Source organism: Capra hircus, chromosome 11 (genome assembly GCF_001704415.2).
Source record: "Capra hircus breed San Clemente chromosome 11, ASM170441v1, whole genome shotgun sequence".
Lineage (NCBI taxonomy): Eukaryota > Metazoa > Chordata > Mammalia > Artiodactyla > Bovidae > Capra > Capra hircus.
The window spans coordinates 36332998-36358603 of NC_030818.1; the positions used below are offsets into that span (position 1 = coordinate 36332998).

At 40.9% G+C, this 25606-nt stretch overlaps 1 pseudogene across 1 annotated transcript; it reads right to left on the minus strand.

Annotated features, from left to right (window-relative positions):
• On the minus strand, positions 22923–23707 carry LOC108637109 (annotated as a pseudogene). Its single transcript, XR_001918752.1, has one exon. The product of XR_001918752.1 is annotated as a coiled-coil-helix-coiled-coil-helix domain-containing protein 2 pseudogene (transcript).

Sequence of the window (25606 nt, forward strand, 5' to 3'; positions counted from 1 at the left end):
GCCAGATTGACAAATTATCTATAATCTCATTCAGTTTTATTCACAGGAAGTAAGGAGGCATCAGTCAGGAGCCCATATTTAAGTCCTAAAGTCAGAAGAGTCTCAGGCGGAGGCTGCCTGTGAGTCCTCCCTTCTTTTCCCATATTTGGAAGAAATGAAGACAGGAACAATCCTAATTTCTTGTAGAAAAAGAAATCACAGTGAAAATGTGTGTAAGGATGGGGTGATCTGGGGCTAGACATCGTGTTAGGTGGGAATCCCCACCGGGGCAGAGATAACATCTTCTCTGTCTCTTAGTCCTCCGCCTGCAAACTCTCTTCCACCATAGCTGTCCACACACAACTGGTTCCTTTCCCTAGAAATGTAACTTGCATGTCCCAATATTACTCGATAAACACTGCAAACAGATTTCCTTTCTTCTCAAGATATGTGTTGGATGGTAAAAGGTTTACACCAAAACATGCTGTCCACCAAGCTCCAGACATTCCACTTGAGTGAAGGTGCCAAGTGAAAGGTTTGGAAAGATCTTCAAAAGGAAATGCAGAGAGGCAAAGGATTCATTAATCAGGACCCTGCAATTACGAGGATCCAAGGCCTTTTCCCATCATCAGGGTGAAGCAGCTGCAAATATCACAGTGCGGAGGAACAGTACAGACACTGTGATATTATATGCTTAAAATGGAAATGGTTAAGTTATTTATGTTTTAAAAGAGGGAAGCAGACTGATTAAAAGGAAAATGTTAGGGACCAACCAAAGAGAAGATTGATATTCAAAGGATACTTGCTGCTGTTGAGCATAATGTGAAATTTAGGCATGTAAAAGGATTAACTGAGAAATGAATGTCTCCAGACTGGGCCTGTGTCTCTCAGGAATTCACGCAGGACTTCTTACAGCAGTGTTGTGGACTGGACAAAATGTTTGCTGAGTTTGGTTGAGGTATCAGAGAGGAAGGACTTAGTGGAGGGAAGTGACTGAGAGCGCATGGTTGAGATCACTGCCAGCTCATGTGTATACAACCTGTGCAGTCACACAGGGCCCTGTGATTATTAATGCTTTTTGAATGGAGCCCCCCCACATTTCCATTTTGTACTGGGCTTTTCGAATTATGCAGCTAGTCCCGATCAAAAGAATGGATATCTGAGTCAGAGAGACCTGGGTTCAAATCCAAGCTCTACCACTGGTTAAGAGTATGGTCTTGGGCCCCTTATTTAACCTCTCATCTGTAAAATAGGAACCGCCATAGTATCTATCTCATAGGGCTGTTCCAATGACTACAAGAAATCGCATAACAATACTTAGTAAATATTATTAATCTTATTATTAATGACAAAAATTTAAATGGCATGGCAAAGGCACCAAGACACAGTCATCGCAAGAGTAGAATTGTTTTCGAAACTCTTTTTTGTAACACACTTCTGCTCTGGATGAGTAGATTGACATTGCCATCCTTGTGGCAGGACAGCCCAAGATAATTTTCTTAATTGCAGGCTTCACTGACACATTTTGTGCCATAACCAGAGGAGAGTAGGTGTTATTTCAAATCTGTGAATCATCACATATACTCATGCCTCACATATTTCTTATAGATTTAAAAGAGTTGAACTCTAACCAAGATAATGGAGACATTATTTTAGAATGTAGAAATATGCCCATATAAAGGCAACTCGCTATTGAGAAAACTTCCTTCTCTGTGTGGGCCTGCCAAGTCATTTTATTTGCCTTTCAGTTATTTAAGGCAATATTCCCAAACAAAGAAGGTGCAAATCAAAAATATCACCAGGCCCATTTTGCTAGGACTACATACTAATTATCACCTTGTCATGAGCACATTGATTGTATTGTATTAGAATATAGTTTGGGCTAAGTGAGGAATGAAATGTGGAAATAAGGCTGAGTAGATGCGTTTTCTTCCATTTTTACTGAATACCCCCTATTAGTTCCTTGCTTATTACTATAATTAAAAGTAGTCCTTGGCAGTCCTTTAAAAATTATTTCTGAAGTTGAGAACAAATTTTTTAAATATGAAATGGAATTCTTTAAAAAGGCTTTAATATATGAAATATGTCATGACCATTCTACTTAGTAGAAATACCTCAGCTACCATACCATGATAAGGAACTCTCCCTGCAAGAATTGAGTCATAGTTCTAGAAGGACACTCTTCAGTCGTTAGGAAGACAAAATTGCTCCTGTGATGTGGAAAGTGAGTTCTTTTCTTTTCAACGAAGGCTCATCCATAGTTGCTTGTGAAGGTAAACTTGGACTTCCACCTCTTTCTAAACAGTTAACCTTGGGGTTCACTCCATCATTAAAGATCTGATAAATACAGAGTTGTAAATTTAGGAATGACCCTCCCTAATTTTATTTTCTTTCATTTTTTTGGGCCATTGCCTCACAACTTTCAGGATCTTAGTTCCCCAAGCAAACCTTGAACCTGTGCCCTCAGCAGTTCTAACCACTGCACCACTAGGGAATTCCCTCTCCCTAATTTTATATCTTACTTTAAAAAAATTTTTGTGATAGTAAAACCTATATAACAAAATTTACCATTGCAAACATTTTTTTTTTTTTTTTGTGGCTGTGCTGAGTATTAGTTGAAGCATGTAGGATCTGGTTCCCTGACCAGGGATTGAAACTGGGCCCACCCTGTTTGGGGAGCACAGAGTCTTAGCCTCTAGACCACTAGGGAAGTCCCACCATTGCAACCATTTTTAAGTGTATAGTCCAGTATCATTAAGTGTATTCACATATCTTTCTTTTTTAAAAAAGAGGTCTTTAGCTTAAATCTGCACGTGTGTGTGTGTGCTCAGTCATGGATGACTCTTAGCTTGCCACCCCCACAGACGGTAGCCCACCAGGCTCCTCTGTCCATGGAATTTTCCAGGCAAGAATACTGGAGTATATTACCATTTCCTTCTCCAGAGGATCTTCCAGACCCAAGGATCGACCCCACGTCTCTTATGTTTCTTCTATTGGCAGGAAGTTTCTTTACCACTGCACCACCTGGGAAGCCCTGTAAGTCTGCATAATTGTTGCCAAATCTCTGTAAATAATTAGTATAGACACTGACAAGGAAGTGACAGACTTGCCCGTGGCATTTTCAGGAAGTGCACCTTTGTGGCTTGTGAGAGAGCACCCCATACCAGGCAAGAGTGGGTGCACCTCAGGGCTCAGCAAGAAGCGAGAGGGAAACAGGACAGAGGTTTTCTTGAGGTTCTGCACGTGTCACTCTTTGTCCCGGGATAGGTTAGAAATAATGAGCTGATTAGTGCCATCCGCACACTAAGTCGCTTCAGTCTTATATGACTCTTTGCAACCCAATGGGCTGTAGCCTGCCAGGCTTCTCTGTCCATGGGGATTCTCCAGGCAAGAATACTGGAGTGGATTGCCATGCCCTCATCCAGGGGATTTTCCCAACCCAGGGATTGGAACTTTGTGTCTTATGTCTCCTTCACTGGCAGATGGGTTCTTTAACATTAGCGCCACCTGAAAGCCCAGTCTTCTGTAAATCCTTCTAACAAAGATTGCCTCCCCTCCTCAGACACTTCCCTTAATCAGTTATTTCTATTTCTTCCCTGTTTTATTCTTTTCATCTATTGGTTTTTTATAACTAGCTAACTGTCTCCTATTTTAATAAAACATAGAAACCAATCCAACCAAACAAAACCCTCTCTTATCAAAATATTCCCTTGATTGCCTTATATTCTAACTTTTTGTGTGTGTATTCTTTTTAATGTAGTTAAAATTTTTCCTTCAAAGCTACACAAGCCAACATGGAAATGGTTTAAAGTGTCAGATTGTGTTCTAAGGCTTTTGACAACAAACAGTCCCTGCCCCTATGCTGCTTCTTACTCCCCAGGAGCAATGATTTACATTCTACTTTTAACAATATATTAAAAAAAAATTCATCTCCACAACTCAGAATAACATGCTTGTTCAGATTTTTCCATCTTTGACCATTGGGAGCTCTTTCAGATTGGTTCCAGTGTCCTTTTTGTTGTCTGAGCCCTTCCTTCCTTTCTGGCACTAGACTTATCCTCTCCAAACTTCTTATATCTTCCCCACCTGCACCCTAGAATCAGCCATTACTCCAAGAAGGCCTGGCTCCTTCTATTGGAAAATGGCACAGGTGTGTGCTCACTGCTATTGGGGAAACACTTCTAGGCTTTCTCAGTGGACAGAGCTAGGAAATATACATACGTATTCCCATGTATACACACATTATGTATAATTATCTATTTCTCTACTATCTATCTACTCAAAGTATGTAAATTAGGCATGAGTTTATACTGATGTCCCCAACTCTAACTTATTATCACTTAGTCTAGCCTCTCCCTTGTTTATTTTTAACTTTTTCCTTTAACTGTGAGGAACTTGGTTCCAATTATCTATTTGTTATCACTTGTTCAACTCTAGTATAGATGTAAAGTACTTTCAGAATTCTTATCTGGTATTCCTGTAAGAAACTAATTTGCAGACTAGAGTACAGTGTTTATATACAGTCCTTTTTATCTTTAGTTTTAGAGTATCTAGTCTAAATACTATTTTCCAAAATTACTTTAGGTCAGCTCTTCCCCTACCCCTTTCAAAAAGGTTATGTCATGCATCTGTAATAGAGTTAGATTCATTTCTCTAGTCTGTATTGCATACTAGCCTCCTCTAACATCCTAGTTAACTTTTTAAATTTGCATTCGTTAAAGTCCACACTTGGTAATGCATAGTTCTATGGGTTTTGAAAAATGCATAGTCACATATATACACTACCTCAGAGCCATACAGAACAATCCTATGACTCTAAAAATGGCCTAATCTCTAATTCGACTTTGGATTGCTTTTATCAAATTGCTTTAAAGAGCTGTGCAATACTGTATCACAATTATGAGCTACCCTCAACAGGGGCTGTAGAGAGACTTCTGACATAGCCAACTGTAAATGACTAGAGGGGCAGGTTAGAAGATCAGATTTACTGGGGGATTGATGGAAGCAGGTGGTACCTGGGGACAAGTTAAATTGTAGGGGAAAGCAGAGAGAACAATTAACTGGGCAGGTCTGTTTCTATGGAGGGCTTCAGTCAGAGGGTTAATGTGCTTATTATTAATTCATTGCCTGTTAGCTCCCTTCATTGACTAACCTGTTTGAATGGGTCTGGGCCCTGTAAATATTTTTCCTTTGGCATTTGGCACTGGAAAGAGAAACACTGAAGGAGAAAGGGGAATTTCTCTTGGTAGCCTGAAGAGCATGCTTTCTTTTTCACTGCTCACTCCTGTAGTGCGTAGCTTTTTCTGTTTGTTTTCTTCAGATCTTGTAAGTAAGCGTGGTTGGGAGCTCCAGAGGGCACAACCTTCCCTGCAGCCCAGGTTGCTGCTCTGTGAGGGCATGCTGGGACTCATCGAGCTGGCTGTCTAGTGAGCAAGATGCTTAATCTTTGTCCTGTTGAGTGAGTGAGAGCTGCTCTGTCCCCAGCCAAATACAGAGATGTGCCAGTTTCCTGTAGAGGGAGGCCCCTCTAGGTCCTGGTCCCAGAAGTGTCCACAGCGGCAGTCTGGCCCCTCTGTGCACCCACCCATTAGCTTCATCTCACCTGTGCCCCACAAAACTGTTTTCCATGGCTGTCCTGACATGGGCACTGAGGATCCCAGGCCTTACCTGCAGTGGCCCTCTGACTCAACTGCCTCCTGACTCTCTGCACCTCTTGCCCCTCTGCATACCCAGTCTGCCAACCAGCTCTGGCTGGCCTGTCCCCAGAGGGTTGTTTCTGCTTTCCTGGCAACTTTGGACCATCTCTGGCTTAGGTAACTTCTCTGCGTCAAGTGGGCTTTGACAATACCTCCGTCAACAAACGCTGAAGTCTGACCTCCTCCAGCTTCCTCTCTGTTGGTTTTCCCTCAGCTCTTTAGCACCCGTTAGAGCTCTCATCCCGTCTTTATAGTTCCTGTCCTATCACTGCTCAGTAATGCTTTATAGTCAGCTCCTCCTGTTTAAATTACTGTGTCGTTTCTGCTCTTGATCTGATTGTGACTAATTAAAGTCTGCTCGCACAGGGAGAGGACACAGGTGTGCTCGGTCTTTTATTAACTCTCATTTCAAGAAAGAATAAAGCAGTTTCCTGTCAGGAAATTTGATGACGATATTGGCCCAGGTTCTCTAAGCAGAGGATCAAGTGGATATACGAAGCTTATTTAACCAGTAACTCAAGGCCCCACACCTTAGATCCTAACTTGAAGCTCCAGGTAGAGTTCTGAAAAAGGGAGTTTTCTATATGATAAACGGACACTGATGAATGCATTATAACCTGGAACTGATAAAGGTTCAAATCATTTGTTAGACTTCTGCCTATAGTGGAATTAGATGAATTATTCTGAGAACAGTACAGTGAGATGTAAAATTCAGTTTCTTTTCTGAGCTTGGCACTTAAAAATGGCATAATAGCCACATAGTTTCTAGATTAGGCATGTATTAATTAAAGGAAAAAAAAAAAGGTTCTTTGCTTCTTTCTGATTCCTGCCAACAATGCAATTCTAAGTTTCTCTTTTAAAGAAAATTTCCTGGGTCTGAAGAGGAAGTTTGAATTCTGCTGACAGACTGATCTTGCTTTAAATTTATTAAATGTTCTGTTTCTCTTATTTGGCAGATAATGGGTCATTTTAGTTTCTGGATTTTACATAGCTGTGGTTTGAATACTCTTCTTAACACAGTAATTTTCTTTCTTTCTTTTTTTTTTTTTTTTGACCTAGAAGTTTCATATTAACGACAAAACAAAAATAAGCACACAACACTTTCTCTTTCATCCCATTGGTTACAGTCAAATCACACGGTCATACCTACGGAGTCCTTGTGTTCAGCTGAAACCCAAGGGTTCCATTACTAAAAGTAAGAAGTGGAGAATTATTTAGCATTAGCTATAGACACTATACTATATTGCTTCACTAAGCAACTGAGTGGAAGGGGTGGTGGTGTTGAATGGAACTGCTGAGCTAGCCTGGGTCAGAATATTAAGGGGGCTGCTTTGCAGGTTAAGGACTTCTAGCTTTCTTTGGGAGTGATGAAGGGAGTCATTGTTTTTTATCAGACATGTCACTTGATGGAGTTACTTAAAAACAGCCGTCTGTTGACAGTTCAGGGTTGGGTTGATCTGGAGGGACTGGAGATTAGGTCAGCAGGTAGCTGACTTGCAGAAAGAGATGAGGTGACTAATTCAAGATACGTTTAATCAGCATTGAGATGAGAGTTCACGAAAGTATTGAGGATGTCATTCCAATTTCAAGCTAGACCCCTGGATTCTGTATTCAGAGGTCCAGGACATGGAACTCTTTCAACTCAGCCTAGAGGCAGTTTCTACATGAGAGGAAGTATAACACTACTATTTCTTCAGTTCAGTCTCTCAGTCCTGTCTGACTGTGACCCTGTGGACTGCAGCATGCCAGGCTTCTCTGCCCATCACCAACCCCAGAGCTTGCTCAGACTCGTGTCCATCGAATCGGTGATGCCATCCAACCATCTCATCCTCTGTTGTCCCCTTCTCCTCCTGCCTTCAATATTTCCCAGCATCAGGGTCTTTTTCAGTGAGTCAGTTCTTCACATCAGGTGGCCAACGTATTGGAGTTTCAGCTTCAGCATCAGTCCTTCTAAAGAATATTCAGGACTGATTTGCTTTAGGATTGACTGGTTGGATCTCCTTGCAGTCCAAGGGACTCTCAAGAGTCTTCTCCAACACCACAGTTCAAAAGCATCAATTCTTCGGTGCTCAGCTTTCTTTATGGTCCAACTCTCACATCTATCGACGACTACTGGAAAAACCATAATTTTGACTAGATGGACCTTTGCTGGCAAAGTAATGTCTCTGCTTTGTAATACACTGCCTAGGTTTGTCATAGCTTTTCTTCCAAGGAGCAAGCATCTTTTAATTTCATGGCTGCAGTCACATCTGCAGTGATTTTGGAGCCTAAGAAAATGAATTCTGTCACTGTTTCCATTATTTCCCCATTTATTTGCAATGAAATGAAATGGGACTGGATGCCATAATCTTTGTTTTTGAATGTTGAGTTTTAAGCCAACTTTTTCATTCTCCTCTTTCACTTTCATCAAGAGGCTCTTTAGTTCCTCTTTACTTTCTGCCATAAGGGTGGTGTCATCTGAATATCTGAGGTTATTGATAATTCTCCTGGCAGTCTTCATTCCAGCTTCTCCTTCATGCAGCCCAGCATTTCTCACAACGTACTCTGCATGTAAGTTAAATAACAGAATGACAATATACAGCCTTGACTTACTCCTTTCCTGATTTGAAACCAGTCTAGTGTTCCATGTCCAGTTCTAACCATTGCTTCTTGACCTGCAGACAGATTTATCAGGAGGCAGGTCAGGTGGTCTGGTATTCCCATCTCTTGAAGAATTTTCCACAGTTTATTGTGATCCACACAGTCGAAGGCTTTGATGTTTTCTATAAAGCAGAAGTAGATGTTTTTCTGGAACTCTCTTGCTTTTTTAATGATCCAACGGTTGTTGGCAATTTGATCTCTGGTTCCTCTGCCTTTTCTAAATCCAGCTTGACCATCTGGAAGTTCTCCGTTCATGTACTGTTGAGCCGTCACTGGGAGAATTTTGAGCATTGCTTTGCTCAAAATTTTGAGCATGTGAGATGAGTGTAAATTGTCCAGTAGTTTGGACATTCTTTGGCATTGCTTTTCTTTGGGATTGGAATGAAAACTGACCTTTTCCAGTCCTGCGGCCACTCCTGAGTTTTCCAAATTTGCTGGCATATTGAGTGCAGCACTTTTACAGCATCATCTTTGAGGATTTGATATAGCTCAACTGGAATTCCATCACCTCCACTAGCTTTGCTTGTAGTGATGCTTCCTAAGGCCTACTTGTTAACCATGCCCTAATTAAAGAGTGAAGCTGTTTGCCAATGTTTCTTAAGGATTCCCTTGGTTAACTCTACCACATCTACAAATCTCTGAAGATTATGTATGTAACAGTTTTGCTGCAAGATGAGATGATGGTCCACATACCTAAAGAGAGAAGGAACAAAAAACTCATGTGAGACATTTATTGAAAGGATTTGACATCTTTCCCATTGTTTTTTCCCTCCCGTCATTTTTCTGTATGTATCCTCTCAGTAATATAGTGAGGCAGGAATTACTTTAGAGATAAGAAAGCCAAGCTAAATAAGTTAGGGAGATTTGTCCAGGAAGTTGTTAGTGTTAGCACTCAGATTAGCAGTGGTATTCTAATTCTCTGGCTGGTATTCTTTACTTATATAGCTGTGAAAAGAAGAGAGGCAAAAAGCAAAGGAGAAAAGGAAAGATATAAGCATCTGAATGCAGAGTTCCAAAGAATAGCAAGAAGAGAGAAGAAAGCCTTCTTCAGCGATCAATGCAAAGAAATAGAGGAAAACAACAGAATGGGAAAGACTAGAGATTTCTTCAAGAAAATTAGAGATACCAAGGGAACATTTCATGCAAAGATGGGCTTGATAAAGGACAGAAATCATATGGACCTAACAGAAGCAGAAGATATTAAGAAGAGGTGGCAAGAATACACGAAAGAACTGTACAAAAAAGATCTTCACAGCCCGGATAATCAAGATGATGTGATCACTAATCTAGAGCCAGACATCTTGGAATGTGAAGTCAGGTGGGCCTTAGAAAGCATCACTACGAACAAAGCTAGTGGAGGTGATGGAATTCCAGTGGAGCTGTTTCAAATCCTGAAAGATGATGCTGTGAAAGTGCTGCACTCAATATGCCAGCAAATTTGGAAAACTCAGCAGTGGCCACAGGACTGGAAAAGGTCAGTTTTCATTCCAGTTCCAAAGAAAGGCTATGCCAAAGAATGCTCAAACTACCGCACAATTGCGCTCATCTCACATGCTAGTAAAGTCATGCTCAAAATTCTCCAAGCCAGGCTTTAGCAATACGTGAACCGTGAACTCCCTGATGTTCAAGCTGGATTTAGAAAAGGCAGAGGAGCCAGAGATCAAATTGCCAACATCCGCTGGATCATGGAAAAAGCAAGAGAGTTCCAGAAAGACATCTATTTCTGCTTGATTGACTATGCCAAAGCCTTTGTCTGTGTGGATCACAATAAACTGTGGAAAATTCTGAAAGAGATGGGAATACCAGACCACCTAACCTGCCTCTTGAGAAATCTGTATGCCGGTCAGGAAGCAACAGTTAGAACTGGACATGGAACAACAGACTGGTTCCAAATAGGAAAAGGAGTACATCAAGGCTGTATATTGTCACCCTGCTTATTTAACTTCTATGCAGAGTACATCATGAGAAATGCTGGACTGGAAGAAACACAAACTGGGATCAAGATTGCCGGGAGAAATATCAATAACCTCAGATATGCAGATGACACCACCCTTATGGCAGAAAGTGAAGAGGAACTAAAAAGCCTCTTGATGAAAGTGAAAGAGGAGAGCAAAAATGTTGGCTTAAAGCTCAACATTCAGAAAACGAAGATCATGGCATCCGGTCCCATCACTTCATGGGAAATAGATGAGGAAACAGTAGAAACAGTGTCAGACTCTATTTTTTTGGGCTCCCAAATCACTGCAGATGGTGATTGCAGCCATGAAATTAAAAGACGCTTGCTCCTTGGAAGAAAAGTTATGACCAACCTAGATAGTATATTCAAAAGCAGAGACATTACTTTGCCGACTAAGGTCCATCTAGTCAAGGCTATGGTTTTTCCTGTGGTCATGTATGGATGTGAGAAGGCTGAGCGCTGAAGAATTGATGCTTTTGAAGTGTGGTGTTGGAGAAGACTCTTGAGAGTCCCTTGGACTGCAAGGAGATCCAACCAGTCCATTCTGAAGGAGATCAACCCTAGGATTTCCTTGGAAGGAATGATGCTAAAGCTGAAACTCCAGTACTTTGGCCACCTCATGTGAAGAGTTGACTCATTGGAAAAGACTCTGATGCTGGGAGGGATTGGGGCAGGAGGAGAAGGGGATGACCAAGGATGAGATGGCTAGATGGCATCACTGACTCGATGGACGTGAGTCTGAGTGAACTCCGGGAGATGGTGATGGACAAGGAGGCCTGGCATGCTGCAGTTCATGGGGTCGCAAAGAGTCAGACACGACTGAGAGACTGAACTGAACTGAACTGATCTTAACTTTCTCTTTTTCTCAATATAAAAAAGAGCTGACTATACAATAACTAATTTTTCTTGAATGATATAACTTCTTTTTTCCTAAATCATATATCAAAAATAATAAAAATTAAGTATTATTTATAATTCCATTATAATAATATAGATAATAAAGTAATAAACATATATCATAATATTTTATTACTTATGAACCATTTTGACATATATTATCCAATTTCAATCTCACAGAAATCCTTGTTAGCTAGGTAGGAAAAGGTACTATTCTATTTTGCAAATGAAAAATAGAGGCTCAGTAGGGTTAATTGATATTCTTAAAGACATATAGTTTGTGTGTGGTAGAGGTTGAATTTGAACTAAGGCCTGACTCCAAAACCTGTTTTCCTAACCATTCTCTCCTCCATATACTACATAATACTCTACGACATATTAAGCATGTCTGTTATTCAACTAACTATATGCACCCAGAGGTTAATCTGGCAGAGAGAACAAAGCTTCTAAATGTTCCAGGCATGAGTCTAATTCTAAAGTAGAGAAAGAGTGGGCACAAACTCAAATTGAATATGTATTCTATAGTAGGTATTCTGAGAAGCACACAGGCTTATAATATATAGTACCCTCAAGATACATTACTGAATATATATATATATATATAATGTAGATATTATTATTTTTCTCATTTTATAGACACAGAAACTGAAGCTCAAGGAAATTAAGTAAATTATCTAAATCCAGATCCCTCTGATTCCAAAATGTGTGCTTTTTGTGGATTAATGTAATTGACTTCAAGAGAGATATCTGTTTGTCAAAGTTCTTCAGGGAACAGGGAAAAGAACTGGGTTTCTTCCACCAGCTTGACCACAAAATGACACCTTGCTTTGAAAAGGATTAGTGTATCATTAAAGAGTAGAACCAGTGTATTATTAGAGAATTCCACTGGTTGAATTAGTCATCTGTCGATCTGATAGGCAGCAAAGAAGACATCACTACTTATGGCCTGGTGACATGGGGAATGTTGTTGTTATTGTTGTTCAATCGCTAAGTCTGATTTTGCGACTCCATGGAGTGTAGCCTGCCAGGCTTCTTTGTCCAAGGGATTTCCCAGGCAAGGATCCTGGAGTGGGTTGCCATTTCCTTCTCCAGGGGATCTTCCCGACCCAGGGATCAAACCCGTGTCTCCTGCATTGGCAGGTGGATTCTTTACCACTGAGCCCCCAGGGAAGCCCTGCTTCTGACCTTCTTACCCACTGTCAAGGATTCCACTCAAATAAAATTATACATTGTCCCCACAGGTTTGTCAACATCAATAGTCTAGTTTAGGCTTGATCATATGCACTAGCAGGGGCATATGTTCATTGAGTTTAACAGAAGCATAATTGCCTGTACTACTTACATTTTTCTCTTAAAAAAAAATTTTTTTTTTCGCTGAGAATATGCAGTTGAATTCTAGATGGCTAAATGAATATTGAATGGACCCTCAGTGTATTCTTTGAATTGTGTCTCTCCCTGCATTTATAATGGTGTGTATTTTCAGTGACACATTTTGGATTTTCTGGAACAGTTTTGGTTTCAAGTTATTTTTTATTTTCCTCCCAAAGTGTTTCTGCTTGTCTGGTCTAGATTTTTTTTTTTTCTTTCAGAAAATAGTAAGTATATTGCATGTTGTGCCTGCAGGCATTTCACTTGCCATCTGTCACCTGTTCTTTGTTTTCCACTAAACTACCTGTTGATTCCTACATTAAATATACAAGGAAGCAGTGTCTGACACACAACCCTCCTTACCCTGAAAAATGAAATTCCATTTCCAAAATCAAATGGAAATTATCCAAATAATTCAGGTAAAATTGCTTTCTAATGTATCCCCTTCTCCTCTCAGTATGAGTTGGCTAGCAGGAGAAGGCGATGGCACCCAACTCCAGTACTCTTGCCTGGAAATTCCCATGGACAGAGGAGCCTGGTAGGCTGCAGTCCATGGGGTCACGAAGAGTCGGACACGACTGAGCGACTTCCCTTTCACTTTTCACTGTTCACTTTCATGCATTGGAGAAGGAAATGGCAACCCACTCCAGTGTTCTTGCCTGGAGAATCCCAGGGACGGGGGAGCCTGGTGGGCTGCCCTTTACGGGGTCGCACAGAGTCAGACACGACTGAAGTGACTTAGCAGCAGCGGCAGCAGCAGCAGGAGAGGCATATGAACTTTAAACTTGAACCATAAACTATACTACTTGATTAATTGATTTCATAAGATAACTAAGCCACCTGCCCCTTGGGGTTTCCGAGTGTTGAAATTTTTCTCACTGTTCTTATATTTGGTTTTCTAGCCATATATCGCATACATTATTTTCCAGCTACAATTCCATATAGTACCAGAGTTTGTTTGTTTGTTTGTTTGTTTGCCAGTTCATAATCATGAGTGAAGAATAATGGGCAGAGAAAATTTAATTTGCTTCTCAACCACTTTCTTAAAATCAGCAGTTTGCTGAAGTGAGTCTTCACCATAAACACTAAATTTTAATGAATATGTCACCTTTATAGTTCCTCAGAAGGATTTAGTATATAAAATTATCCTCGCTGTGGCAGAATTTATCAGTTAGAAGCAGTCTCAAGAGAATATTCATGTAAAGTTTTTGTTTTTTGGCCATGCCACATGATTTACAGGATCTTAGTTCCCTGACCGGAAATCAAACCTGGGCTCCAGCAATGAAAGCTCTGAATCCTAACCACTGAACTGCCAGGGGAGTCCCTAGAATGTTTTTTTTTAATGAAAAAAAAAAAAAAAAGGTTATTGAGTCTATGTTTGATTAATTCAATTCTGATAGTTGTTTACTGTCACATAGTCTTCAGAAAAATACATTTTGTTATACTCAAAGTGTATTTACTCTAGATTGTTAATAAGTTCTGAATTTATAAACTTTTTTTTTTTTACTATAATTTGGGTATATTTGTTGCTAGCAAAAATATGTGTACACCTGTCATTTATAGAATACTGAATGTTTGGCAATTTATAAGGTAAAATATAGGAATTACATCAATTGGGAGTTAGAGCAGAGAAGACCCTAAATGATGTAATGGAGTCATAGAAGGATTAAGAGAGGACCCAGCTAAGACAATGCAGAGTGAGGGAGGCTTTCATCTGGCTATCAAATGCCATGCAGAAGCGATGTAGTAAATACAAAGAATAAATGAACACTGAGAGAACAATATCTTAAAATCATAGTTCATGCTTTGGGACATTCACTAATCACACACAGAAACTAGAAGAGAATGTTTTCTTCCATTGTGAGTAATATTTGAAGTATTTCACACACAGTCTTTGAAAATTCAAATATTGGTCTCTGAGGGAGACAGGACATACGGAGCAATGAGCTTTTTTAAAATTCAGCACATGTTGGGTCTCTGAAGAGAATCTGAACTAAGTAGAGTGTTGGCATTAATGCATGATACAAGTTAAAATATGAGTTATCTCTGGATTTATTCTTACTGGTTCGTTTCTTCGGGGCAGTATATATATTTTAAATCAAAATCATACAAGAGATTAAATAATACTACAAAGCTTTTATTAAAAAAATGAAAAAGCAGTGCTTTCTGTTTCACCTCAGGGGAGGCTTTTAAATCTTTGGCAGTTTTTCCTGATTTAATATGCCTATAGCTATACTGCTATTTCTTGATTTATAAATTTTAGGCTTTATTAACTCCATACGCACATATACTTCCCTTTCCCTATCCTCTTTATATAATCCTAATCTAATTTCTAGTTAGTTCAGTATGTAGTATTTACATTATTATGTAAGTGTTGCATATTAGTAAGCCAATTAAATGTACTTTGACTGCTTTTCCTTCATTGTACAGCTGCTTATTTTCCTGGAGTTAAGAATTGCCTAGCTTTTCATCATTTCAGTTTTCTGTTACTCTAACCAAATGTTTAATTAGATTTTTAGAAGCTTATCAATCCTACTTTTAACATTTCAGATCAACTGTTGATTATTTCTGTCCTCCTGCTCCTGTCTGGATGGGTTGCGACCTGGATTGTCATCCCAGGACACCTCTAGTAGTTTTATGTATGACATTGCTTGTTTCCCAGTTTTCACGTTTTCTTCTTTTTTGTTAGGTCCATTTTACTGGGACCTAGTCTTCATTAGCTTTCTGAGAAAGGGTGTGTGGGTGTGCTTCCTTATTTACCGGCCTAGTTGATTGTACCTTAATTCTAGGATGAAAATAGCTTCTCCTCTGAACTGGAAAGGCTTTGCTACATTGTTTTCTGAACTCCTCCATTGCTTTCAAGAAGTTGATGCCAATTCTGATTACTGATCCTTTTTATGTAATTGTCTCCTTCCCCAATTCCTTAGAAGTTTTAAGTTTATTCTTAGTACAGTATCCTGAAATTTCATTCTGTAACTTGGTGCCTTTTTAAAAAAATTCATTGGGCTGGGCACTTAGTGGGACTTTTAAATCTGAGATTGCCTGTCTAAATTGCAAGTTTTTTTTAAAAACACTCTAGAGTGTTTTCCTTGATTATTTCATGATTTCTTTCCATCTTCCCCACCCCCACCTTCCCCATCCCCCCCACCCCCTGCCTTTTCTCTTTCTGGAGTGCCTGTCATTAAGATGTTGGACGTTCTGTAAGGATTGTTTAAGTGTCTTATTCTTCCCCTCTTATTATCCATCTTTTTATCTCTCAGTTTTATTTTTTAGAAGATCTCCTTGCTTTTATCTTCTGACCCTTTAATGGAGCATTTTTTAAAATCTTGCAGCCATATTTTTAATTTCTATTAAATTATTCTTGCTTTGATAATTTCTTTATTAAACCAATCATCCTCATTTTGTTACATGAGTGTGATACGTTCTTTTATCTCTCTGATGATATAAATTACAGGGTTTTTTTTTTAAACAAAGTTTTGTTCTGTTCCTTGCTTTATCTTTGTCTCCTCTGGGGTTTGTTGTTGATATTGGAAGTTTTCCTCAAATGTCTTGGGTCAGGTGCTGAGTTGCTCAGTGGTGTCCGACTCTTTGTGACCCCATAGACTATAGTCTGCCAGGCTTCTCTGTCCTTGGTATTTTACAGGCAGGAGTACTGAGTGTGTTGCCATTCCCTTCTCCAGGGGATCTTCCCGACCCAGGAATTGAACCTGTGGCTCTTGCATCTCCTGCATTGGCAGGTGGATTCTTTACCACTAGCGCAATATTATTATTCAATCACTCAGTCACCTCTGACTCTTTGTGACCCCATGGACTGCAGCACACCAGGCTTCCCTGTCCTTCACCATCTTGTGGAGCTTGCTCAAACTCATGTCCATCGAATTGGTGATGCCATCCAACCATCTCATCCTCTATCGTGCCCTTATCCTCCTGCCTTCAATCATTTCCAGCATCAGGGTCTTTTCTAATAAGAGTCAGCTCTTAGCATCAGGTGGCCAAAGTACTGGAGCTTTAGCTTCAGCATCAGTCCTTCCAATGAATATTCAGGACTGATTTGCTTTAGGATTGACTGGTTTGATCTCCTTGCTGTCCAAGGGACTCTCAAGAGTCTTCTCCAACACCACAGTTCAAAAGCATCAATTCTTTGGTGCTCAGCCTTCTTTATGGTCCAACTCTCACATCCATACATGACTACTGGAAAAAACCATAACTTTGACTAGATGGACCTTTGTCAGCAAAGCAATCTCTCTGCTTTTTATTATGCTGTCTAGGTTTGTCATAGCTTTTCTTCCAAGGAGCAAGCGTCTTTTAATATCATGGCTTGCAGGTACCATATACAGTGATTTTGGAGCCCAAGAAAATAAAGTCTCTCACTGTTTCCATTATTTCCCCATCTATTTGCCATGAAGTGATGAGGCTAGATGCAATGATCTTCGTTTTTTGAATGTTGAGTTTAAAGCCAGCTTTTCAGTCTTCTCTTTCACTTTCATCAATAGGCTCTTTAGTTCCTCTTCTCTTTCTGCCATAAGGGTGGTGTCATCTGCATATCTGAGGTTCTTGGTATTTCTGTTGACAATCTTCATTCCAGCTTGTGCTTCATCCAGCCGGGCATTTCTCACGATGTACTCTGCATGTAATTTAAATAAGCAATGTAACAATATACAGCCTTGATGTAGCCTTTCCCAATTTGGAACCAGTCCATTGTTCCATGTCTAACTGTTACTTCTTGACCTGCGTACAGGTTTCACAGGAGGCAGGTAAGGTGGTCTGGTATTCCCATCTCTTTAAGAATTTTCAGAAGCCCCAAATGCCTTGTAGTCATTGGTTAAATACTTATATTTTTAATAATCTAACAGTTTTTTTCCTAGAGATGAATAGACTATATGAATTTATTTGCTGACATATCTTTTATATTTACAAGGCAAAATTTAATCAAGTTCTCTATACACCCGCATTTAATAATGAGGCACTAAATGCTGTTTTTGCACAGGAAGTGCCCATGCTTCCAAGTCCTTAGCCTTTCTGAATGTCTGCAGGGTAAACTGACTGCCTATTTTTTGGTATCCACCTGTTTGGATACTTTGGCTTTACCTTCTTTGGCTCAACAATGTCTTTACCATTCTTCCATCTGTTTCCTAGCATTAAAAAGTGTTATTTTTTGGAACTTACCTAGTGGTCTAGTGGTTAAGAATCCGCCTGCCAGTGCCGGAGACATAGGTTTGATCTCTGCTCCAGAAAGGTACCACCTGCCACAGAGCAACTAAGCCCATGTGCCATGACTATTGAGCTACCACCCTAGAGCCTGTGAACCACAACTACTGAGCCTCAGTGCCTAAGGCCTGTGCTCCACAGTGAGAGAAACCACCTCAACCAGAAGCCTGTACACCACAGCTAAGAGTAAATCCCGCTCCCCACAACTAGAGAAAGCCTGTGCACAGCAGTGAAGACCCAACACAGCCAAAAATAAATGAATATATCTTTTTATAAAAATGTTGTTTTTTGTCTGCTGATGTTTATTACCTATTTGCTCTTAAGATTCATACCATTTTTTGATACAATTTCTGAAAAGAGACATACATGTAATTAATGTGTCATACTCAACTAGATGCCCCTTACTAGTTTTTTATTTTAGCAATCTGACTTACTAGATATGAAGATTTCCTTTATGTCTCTGAACTGTTAGATTAATAAAAATTAAGTTGGTTTTGATTGGCCAGTGTTATTTTCCTCCTTCCTCTTGTAAGAGCAGTTGCCTCATTGCTCTGAATGAACTGCCCCTTCTGCAATCCAAGTGGTTCTGGTGGGGCTGCTAGTCATAGGACCTCAGCCCCCTGATCAGGGATGGGCACATGATCTAATCTGGAAAATGGTTTTATTCTTTGGGGAATATGACTCCTGAGCAGAGGCAAGTGGAGACAGAATGCTGATGGTGCTGAGTTTTATTATTGGTGACCCCTATGGCAGAAAATGAAGAGGAACTAAAAAGCCTCTTGATGGAAGTGAAAGAGGAGTGAAAAAGTTGGCTTAAAGCTCAACATTCAGAAAATGAAGATCATGGCATCTGGTCCCATCACTTCATGGTAAATAGATGGGGAAACAGTGGAAACAGTGTCAGACTTTATTTTTAGGGGGCTCCAAAATCACTGCAGATGGTGATTGCAGCCATGAAATTAAAAGACGCTTACTCCGTGGAAGAAAAGTTATGACCAACCTAGATAGCATATTCAAAGGCAGAGATATTACTTTGCCAACCAATGTCCGTCTAGTCAAGGCTATGGTTTTTCCAGTGATCATATATGGATGTGAGAGTTGGACTGTGAAGAAAGCTGAGCACCGAAGAATTGATGCTTTTGAACTGTGGTGTTGGAGAAGACTCTTGAGGGTCCCTTGGACTGCAAGGAGATCCAACCAGTCCATTCTGAAGGAGATCAGTCTTGGGTGTTCATTGGAAGGACTGAGGCTGAAACTCCAGTACTTTGGCCACCTCATGCAAAGAGTTGACTCGTTGGAAAAGACCCTGATGCTGGGAGGGATTGGGGGCAGGAGGAGAAGGGGATGACAGAGGATGAAATGGCTGGATGGTATCACCGACCCGATGGACATGAGTTTGAGTGAACTCTGGGAGTTGGTGATGGACAGGGAGGCCTGGTGTGCTGCGATTCATGGGGTCACAAAGAGTTGGACATGACTGAGCGGTTGAACTGAACTGAGAGGAATGGTCTCATTATAATAAGCCTGGGTCCTTCATTGGGCATCATTAAAAACCAACTCTGATTAACTTCAGCAGGAAAGGGATTTAATGGGACCATTTTGAGTAGTTTGTGAAGTTTATGAGGTTTTTGAACCTGATTTTAGAGCCTGCTCAGAAAATAATGAATTACCAAGTCTGTTTGTTTCCTACTGCTTCTGTAACAAATTGCCACACATGTAGTGGCTTAAAACAACACACATTATTTTCTTACAGTTCTGAATGTTGAAAGTGTAAAGTCAAGAACTGTTCTTTCTGGAGTCTTTGGGAAATAATCTGTTTTCTTGCCCATTTTCAGCTTCTAGAGGCTGTCCTTCACATCCCTCCAACCTCTTGATTTTGTCAACATATCTTCTCTCTCTCTGATATCCTGCTTCCCTCTTATGAAGATTCTTGAAATTACATTAGGCCCACCCAAGTAATCCTGGATTATAATCTCCATTTCAAGAGCCTTAGGTCACATCTTCAAAGTTCCTTGTACCGTGTAAGATAACCTGTTCATAGGTTCCAGGAAGTAGGACATAACCATTATTCAGCCCACCACCCCAAGGAAGGCTCAACAGCCAAGAACACAGCTAGGTTACAGCACAGGACAACCATGAATCCTCACTGCTCCCAACACTGAGTATGCACAAACAGTGCTGTCCGCTGGGGCCCCAGAGCTGCTCTGATTCCTCTTCTCCTCAAGTGGGGGCACTGATTACTTTTAATTTATCATCCAGTATCCATTCTCGTTTATTCTCTAACAGCCTTTTCATCTGTTCCCATCAGCACCCAGAATAAACACTTTCCCAGTCTTCCTGCAGCTAGGCATATCCACGTGACTCTAAGTTTTGGATGATGAGGTTTAAGTGAAATTGTCTTGTGGCAGTTTCCGAGAACCTTCCTTAGAAGATAGTTGAGATCTGCCTGGTTCTTCATTCTTTCTTGCATTCTGCTGCCACCTTGGACCATGAGAGCAGGGGCCACACCCTAAGGATGGCAGAGAGTGAACTGAATGAGCCTAGGTCCCAGGGGACCTCAAGGAGCCAAGGTGCTATACCCACTCTGGACTCCTTGCTGCCAGGCTCAGTTTATGCGAGAGAGAATTCAAATTTTATCTGTTTAAACCACTGTTTTTTGGGTTTTCTATTATGTTTAGTGGAACTTAATTTTAAATGATACACTGAGGCTTTCTTATTCAGCTCTTCCTTCTGTTGGGTGAGTTGCTCCCATATCTTGCTCATAAATTTTTCCCCTTAACTTAGAAGGATTTTGTTTCTGGGCCTGCTGGAAGGAACTGTGCCAGTCAAAGGAAGGTTTAGAATGTCACATGCTGATAGCATCACAGTGTTACTATCACAGTCAGAAAACTGATTGCTGAGTCCTCTAGCCCAGTAATTCTCTGTAACAGAGAAGATACTATATGCCCTTATGGCATTTTGGAAACTTGTAGACCCATTTTGTCTTATTAAAATGTTAAAATAATTGGAGGATGCACTGGCATTTCATGGGCTGGAACCAGAGATATTTCGCAATGTAAAAGACTAACCCATACATCAAAAAATTATTCTGTGAATTGGATGAGACTTTCAAATGTTCTATGGGAATATTTCATGTAGGTATAAAATTTACAAGGATCTGTGCCTCGAACCCAGCTCCATTTTATATAAAGTTCTAAGTAGTTTTTCCGTATTTTAAAGATCACTGAATTTTCCAGGTATGTAATTACTGTGTTAGCCAAGAGAAGATTGTCCATTGTCGCTGGGGATCTTTACCAAGAGTCATTCTCTGTTTTGAAAATCATGTGCCTGACAACAGTGCTGCTCATGGCATTTGAGTCTCTAGTACAACATGATCTGCATTCGTGGTTGTTACATCATAGTGATTCTGCTCACAGGTGCAAATCTCTGAGTGCCTAAGAGTTTACATGCTGATCTATATTACTTTGTTGTATTTTATTTATCATTTATTTTATAACTAGAGTATTACATTGGTTTAAAAATATTTTGTGTAAATAATATTACCTATGTGTCTGTTTCAGGACCTCAGAGGCAGCATTATAAATCTGTGTTATAAAGAGGGAGCATTGGGTCTAGTAGAGCCTGGGCAATAAAAACAAGCACAATCCACTAGTGGAAACAATGTCTAGGGGATGCTGAGTCTGTTTCCCGAAGGTTGGCATGAGTTCTTCGGACAGGGAAAGAGCTGAGCCTTGAAGGATTCCCTTGATAAGGCTCAGGGGCTTCTCTAGACACCTCTTACTAGCCCTCAACATTACCTTGACTCTGACCACCAGATCATAGATTAATACTTTCTTCCTCTGACAGATTACTTTCTAACTGACCTTGAACACCAGCCATCTCTGTTCAGCCTCTGAATCACCTCCTCCGTGACATTGGAAATCAGTAGTTTTAGATGCTGAATCCAGATAAATCTCTATAGAGAAAGTAAATCTGGTTTCACTTTTAATTCCTGTACAGGATATCATTAGCATATTTTCCATATGAATAGCGACTGTTGGGTACCATATGTTATCCACCATATGGTCTTATGCCCGTTTCAAGGCATATTTTAATATAGCACAAAGGCAAAAAGGTTTAAACTGAAATGCTTGCTGTGCATTGTGGTTTGAACTTTTTGATAATCAAGAAGGCTGAGTAAATTAGCTTTTTTTTGTCTGTTTCATAGAATGAGCTCTCAATAAATTACCTGGAAAAATTAACTGAACAGGAGAAACTTCAGGCAAAATAAAAGTAAATTATTAGTATTTTATCTCAATCTAAGCAGGACTTCAGAGATTTTGCAATTACATGCCATTTTACTAGGTGGACAAAGAAGAAACTGGGAAAAGTCTGGTTGACAAGGAAGAAGGAAGGCATAACTTCCGTATTCTCTTTATTAAAGGCTCAAGAATTAGGCTATTTCCCATATTAAAGAAACTTTCAATATGTCCCATATTGAGGATACTTTCTCTAATTAGAGATTTACTGAGGCCCTTTTGTGTTCTAGGCTTTCCTGAGAGGTAAAGAATCTCCTGCAATGCAAGAGATCCCTGTTTGACTCCTGGGTCGGGAAGATCCACTGGAGGAAAGATAGGCTACCCACTCCAGTATTCTTGGGTTTCCCTTGTGGCTCAGCTGGTAAAGGATCCACCTGCAATACAGGAGATCTGGGTTTGATCCCTGGGTTGGGAAGATCCCCTGGAGAAGGGAATGACAACCCACTCTAGTATTCTTGCCTGGATCATTCCGTGGACAGACCATGGGATCACACAGAGTCGAACAAAACTGAGGAAGTAACATTTTCACTTTTGTGTTTTAGGTACTGTTAGGTAGTTAGAACAGGAAAAAGTAGTCCAAAGTGGTGGTGGCTTAGGGAAAAGCCTCTGAAAATGAAACAAAAGAAAATCCATGGACTGGAGTGAGAACTTCAGGTAAAACAAACATGCCCCCTTCTTGGCCAGCCCAATTTGCATACGCTCAAGGTGGGGAGGAAGCTAATGTATAAAAGGAGGAAGCCAAGATGGATTGAGGCCTCTCCTTTGGGGTCAGCCCACCCTCACGCCTTGAGGGTGTACCTTCCTTTGCTTGTGAATAAAACTCTGAGCTGTAAAGGAGCTGTAACACTGGTCCGCCATTTCTTTTTTTTTTTTTTTTTTCTAGAAAGAAAATCATTTTATTCTAATCAATTCACAAACAATAACATCAGAAAAGCACGCTTAAGAGGCCACAACCGCCTCTTCTGCCCAATCCCAAACTCAATACCATCTCAATGAACTTCTATATAGTGACAATGCCCTCTTCCACTGCAATCGTGAAGCACAAAAGCTATTAATGATTAAGGAGAGGTTTAACAGGTGGTCTCACACTTCACATATTCACTACTAATTATACTTTAAATGCTAAATCAACATGGTCACGAGAGGTGATTTTTCATATCATGTCTTCAATTGGAACTTCTTGATTAAGCTAATCCGTTGGCCAATCTGCACTGTTTCAGCACCTCGCTGAAACCCTCACAAAGTTTAAGGTCACCCTGGCTCTGGACACACTCCAAAAATTGTTTCACCTCATAGAAGCAGGGGCCATTCTGCTGCAGTTGTGCCGGCTGGGTTCCCTGAGGCTCCTGGTAAGTGATGTCAGGCCTTGCGGGTTCAGCACTGCTTCCTCCACTGAAGCCCCCAGTGATGGCATGACCCAGAGTGTGGCCGACGGCAGAACCCACAGCCACGCCGGCAGCAGTGGTTGCCATCTGGGCCATCAGGCCTGGCTGCTGGGGAGCAGCAGCAGGGGAGCCAACGGCAGACGGTGGAGCCACTGCTGGTGGCGGAGCTACGGGCGCTGGCCTGGGTGCTGCTCTCATCTGAGGCGCGTGGCTGGCAGGAGGGGCCACGCGGGAAGTGCAGCTTCGGCTTCCACGAGGCATCTTGACTGCACTCCTAAGCGACGGTCCGCCATTTCAAATTTTTGCTGTGGTGAAACAGAACCAAGGAAATTACACACTCCCCCGACATATCTGATGCCATGACCCTGATGTAACCTGGCTGAAACAACCTTGGCTTGGCCCTCGCAAGGCAGAGGCCAAGTATAGCAGAAGCCCAACTTGGTGAAAGCTCACGCGGTGAAAGCTGAACGCAAAGGAAACCCAGTGCAGTGGAATAGACAAGAAGCCCAGCATGCTGGAAAGCAGGACAGCAAAAACAAACTTGGCAGAAAGTTCACACAGCTCAGTCTGAGATTCCAGAAGACCTCCGGTTAAGGCAGGAGGTTCTTGGCCCTATGGTTGGAAGTACATATAGCTAACAAAATCTTAGTTCCTTTACAGTCTCTTGTTTCTTGTTTCCTTGAACCCCCTCTGAACAGGCAAGTGGCAGTGGGTGCAGTTGAGGGATTCTGGCAGGGGCTACTCCCCAGTGTGTCCCAAAGATTCTGTTATCTGCTGCGCCTTAGCAGCTGTTGCCCAAGCCAGTGAGGGTTCTTCTGTCCTTAATATTCGTGCCAAGGATCAGGCCAATGAAAACTTGTGAGCACAGGTCAGGTATTTAGCAGATTTTATGGCAGGTTATGAAAGGGATTCCTCGGCATGTTTTTCCCACTGCTTTTTCCTCCTGTCCTTCAGCTCCTCTATCCATCTATGCCATTGTTTGATTGGGCAGGTCATCATCTTCCTATTTCTGAAAGTTGTGTTTGAAACAATTTACCTAAGATTGGGACTCAAACCCACATGGCAGGAACTCTACTATGCTTAGTCACTCAGTCATATCTGACTGGGACTTGAGCCCGGCCAAAACCCACAGTGCCTGGTTTCAGGGCCTAATGAAGCTCAGGTTCTTGATGTCTCATTGCAAAAAGAATTCAGTGAGAGACAAAGCTATAGGTAAGAGGTGGATTTGTTCAGATTCAGAGAGAAGCACACCCCACAGAGTGTGGGCCATTGCAGAGGGTGGGTACGGTGGCCATGAAATGTGGTTTGGTTAGTTTTTGTGAGCTGGGTGATTTCATATGCTAATGAGTGGGAGGATCATTCCAACTCCTTGGTCTTTTGATAGTGCCTTGGAACTGGCATAACTGCCACACAATTGCACTCATCTCACATGCTAGCAAAGTAATGCTCAAAATTCTCCAAGCCAGGCTTCAACAGTATGTGAACCGTGAACTTCCAGATGTTCAAGCTGGTTTTAGGAAAGGCAAAGGAACCAGAGATAAAATTGCTAACATCTGTTGGATCATTGAAAAAGTGAGAGAGTTCCAGAAAAACATCTACTTCTGCTTTATTGACTATGCCAAAGCCTTTGACTGTGTGGATCACAACACACTGTGGAAAATTCTTCCAGAAATGGGAATACCAGACCACCTGATCTGCCTCCTGAGAAATCTGTATGCAGGTCAAGAAGCAACAGTTAGAACTGGACATGGAACAACAGACTGGTTCTTAATCAGAAAAGGAGTACATCAAGGCTGTATATTGTCACCATGCTTATTTAACTTATATGCAGAGTACATCATGAGAAACACCAGGCTGGATGAAGCAAAAGCTGGAATCAAGATTTCTGGGAGCAATATCAATAACCTCAGATATGCAGATGACACCACCCTTATGGCAGAAAGTGAAGAAGAACTAAAGAGCCTCATGTTTTAGGTGAAAGAGGAGAGTGAAAGAGTTGGCTTGAAACTCAATATTCAGAAAACTAAGATCATGGCATCCAGTCCCATCACTTCATGGCAAATAGATGGGGAAACAGTGACAGACATTATTTTTTGGGGGGGGGGCTCCAAAATCACTGCAGATGGTGACTGTAGCCATGAAATTAAAGGGCGCTTGCTCCTTGGAAGAAAAGTTTTG